This window comes from Motacilla alba, chromosome 15 (assembly GCF_015832195.1).
Source record: "Motacilla alba alba isolate MOTALB_02 chromosome 15, Motacilla_alba_V1.0_pri, whole genome shotgun sequence".
NCBI classification, from domain to species: domain Eukaryota; kingdom Metazoa; phylum Chordata; class Aves; order Passeriformes; family Motacillidae; genus Motacilla; species Motacilla alba.
In genome coordinates, this window is record NC_052030.1 from 6,996,709 (window position 1) to 7,000,436 (window position 3,728).

Below are 3,728 nucleotides of genomic sequence, written 5' to 3' on the forward strand. Positions count from 1 at the left end.
GTCCACAGTGTATGTCTGAATACATGTGGTTCAAATGACATAATGTTAACTTTTTTCCTCTCTCTGTTGTTCTTTCGAGAATAAATTTACACTTTTTTTTTGGTTTATTTTTTTTGTAATAGTGGGAAGGTGATACATAGTGAGTAAAAATTTTTAAGGTCATGAAAGAGGCTTTCAAAACCACATTTTCCTTGTTTCAAATGCCCTTTTATTATTCTGTTTTGTCTAAAGAAAAAAAAGCCTGAAAGTTCATAAACTTTTGCTTGCCAGTTGTAGGCTAGAGACCTGCCTTTGCTCTCCCTCCAGCTAATGGTAAAACATCCAAACACTGACTCATCCCTGTGCTGATCCAAGTCCCCTCCAGAGATGAGCTGTTTGTATTTCTGGTGAAGTTAACCCCGAGGGCTGCTGTGGGCCTGCTTCAGCCACAGGGTTTTTCTGCCTGCCTGGGGAAACCATTTGTTGGGCCCCACCTGTGCTGACCTTTCTGGAACCTTTTGCTGGCTTTCTGACTTCTCTTTTCTTTGTTCTGGTCACAGCACAGTTCAGAGGCTGCCCTAACCTTGGGCATCCTCCTTGAAGGTATGTCTGCATCAAACCACAGAAATGGGATAAGCCCCTGGGAATCATCCCTGAGGATTGGACCTCTGGCATCGGTAGCGCAAGCATTTACTGTTTTCACTAACAGAATAATTCCATTAGTGGGCATCAGTAGATTGTTATCCTCTTAGATGGATTTTCTGCTTACAGATGAAATACAACACAATAAAACTGGATTAAAACAGCAGCAATATAAATACATATAAAAAGAACAAAGAGCAAGAAGCTGGGTAGTTATTGATGGAACACAGGACTGTATATTCAAGCTAGTGGTAATCTTCAACAAATTATTTCTGAGGTTTTCTTTACCTAATTGAATTGCAAGGTTTAAAAAGTGGTAAACATAATCTGATTAATAACATTTTTGGACATGCCAAGGAAAATCTAAGACGTCAAAAGACTTTTGAACATAAATTGTCTAAGTGTATTAGTACCTAACCCAAGCAAAAATAAACTGCAGAATGGAGCACAGGCACAGGAGATTCCTGATGGTGAAGTGTTAGTGCAAAAGAATGACAGCCAAAATGCAGCACTGAGGCAAACAATCAATATTTTCCATTTTCATTTTCTAGCATAATGAGATTGCCCAGATGTTCAGCAATACTTTTTTTGTGCTGGGGAAACAGTTTTGACTATTGCTTAATAACAGTCTGAAACTTTTCTGGTGGTGAGCAGAGCTCAGCCCTGGTGCATTTGGTGACACTGTCATCCAGAAACTTGCCTGTGTTTATTACGGGGATTTTGATCTCAAATGGCAGGTCCTTGTGCAATCAATGCACCTCAAATGGCTCTGAGATTTCAAATGGAACCATAGGATTTTAGAATTCAGTTCAAGCTACTGAGAGATTTATCAGGAATAGTTTTATTTGTCCGATCCGGCTTCAGCCTGTCCCTGTCCCCAAGTGAGTGATGCTGTCTGGTGCAGTTTTTTCCTTCTTTTGTGAGATGCTGGAGGTCAAATGGGATTCAGTGAGAGGGCAGGCTGGAGAGGAAGACGTAGGACACAAGTGGGAGCATTTAATGGAGAATAAGTATTACTAGGGACAAAAGAGAAAAGGCATTCTGAGAAAGCATTTGCACGACTGTGGGAGACTGAGACCTGGGGAAAAGGGACCATGCTACTTTAGGAGGAATTGGATGTGAAGTTTTGAAACCAAACTTTTTTCTTCTGGGCTCTTGGTAAGAAAGAACATACACAGTATAAATACACACACCTGCTTATATAATAAGATAAACTGAAGGAAAAAAATTAACATTTTAAAGCTATGTAAGAAAGAGAAAGCTGAGTATCTTAAATACAGAGAATGAGCAGGCAAGAAGGATAAAGGAAGGTGTATAGCAGATTTTCATCAGGGTCTGATTTACTTATGTGACCCCTAGGAGCCACTGTCAGTCTGTGAAATGCCCCAGGGCCAAAGGACCTGTGCTCCAGTCAGATGTGCCTCCTCTGCATCTTATGTGTGTGAGACAGAGACACGGAGTGGTGGGCAGGGGAAAGACACTCCACAGGGAAAGCTGGAAGGTGGCTTAACTTTAACAGAAAGACCATTTTCTTTTGGGCAAGCACAGCGTCCTTGTGTACCCCTGCTGTTGGTGCTGCAGGATTGTGAGCCTGTTAACTCTGGGCTCAGGGGAACACATCTCTGTGTGCTCGGCAGGGGACAGGCTCTGGTCTCAGTGGCTCTGGAGTCACTCACACTGGCTGAAATTTGGCAGCTGGAAACTGTCTGCCCAGCTGGTGTGCCAGTGGAATAGCAGGAATAGTACTATAGAATTTGTGGTGTGGGGAATGTGGGAATGGAGTTGGAGCTTCAACAGGTGGACAGAAGTGGTAAGAATGCATAATTAAATAAGCAAAGGCTGGATAATGGAATCTGTAGAATCTGCTGGCATCCCAAGATTCACATTCAGGAGCAGTTCTGTCACCATTTGCAAACCACTGAATCTGACATGTAGAAACCAGTGCTGAATTTGGGATGTCAGCTCAGAAAAAGGGGTCTCTGTTCTGATTCTCTCTCCCTGAGGCCTCTGTTGTGAGGTTAAGACAGCACCATTGGCCATCTACAGGTAATTAACATTCCAGTGTGAGTAATTAACATGCAAGTTCCACCTGTCTTTCTTCTGCACAAGGCAATGTGTGGAGCTGCAATGAGCTCTGGCTTCTGAAGGGAGTCTCCATGTGAAGAGAGGAGCAGCGTTCAGGCCAGAGGCACAAGATGGTGGGAAGGGAATGCCCAGTGGGTGCTGCCAGCTCAGCTCTGCTGAGTCCACCTGGCTGGTGACCACTTTTATTTCCCAAAACGCAGGTTCCTGGTTTCCAGTGCCAGGGCCCCAGTGCTGCCTGTAAGAGATCTATTCCAGTATGACAGAATCACAGAGTCATTGGGGTTGGAAGGGACCTCTGGAGATCATCCAGTCCCACCCCCCAGCCAAAGCAGGGTCACCGAGAACAGGCGACAGAGGAATGCATCCAGGTGGGTTTGGAAGGTCTCCACAGGAGACCCCACGACCTCCCTGGGCAGCTGTCCCAGTGCTCTGCCACCCTAAACGTAAAATTCTTCCTCATGTTGAGGTGAAACTTCTTGTGTTCAGTTTAAGGCCATTGGTCCTTATCCTGTCACTGGGCACAAGTGAAAAAGTCTTCAGACTAAACAGGCCCAGCTCCCACAGCCTGCCCTCATAAGAGATGCTCCAGACCCCTCATCAACCTTGCGGCCTCTGCTGGACCCTCTCCCGCACTCCTGGCCTTTGTTGTACTGAGGAGCAGCTGGGCACAGTGATAAGTCTCAGGGCTTGTAATTAAATATGACGGACCCGGCAGTGCCGGGTTAGTGGCTGGTCTCAATGTACAGGTCTTTTTCACCCTGAAGGACTGATCACACCAGGCGATTAAACGAGGCAGGGCTGGCGGGGATCCCCGGGGATCCCACCCCTACACGGTGACCCGCCATGGGTGGAAACCGCTTTGGGAGCGGCCAGGCAGGACCAGCCCCTGAGCCAGGCCTGAGGCGGGCGCAGCTCCGCGGGCACCGCGGCCGGGGGAGAGGGGCCCGGGCGGGGCCCGGAGGGTCTGTGAGGGCCGGGGGGTCGGTGGGCTCCGTCGGTGCAGCCCCGTGCTCCCCGTTCGC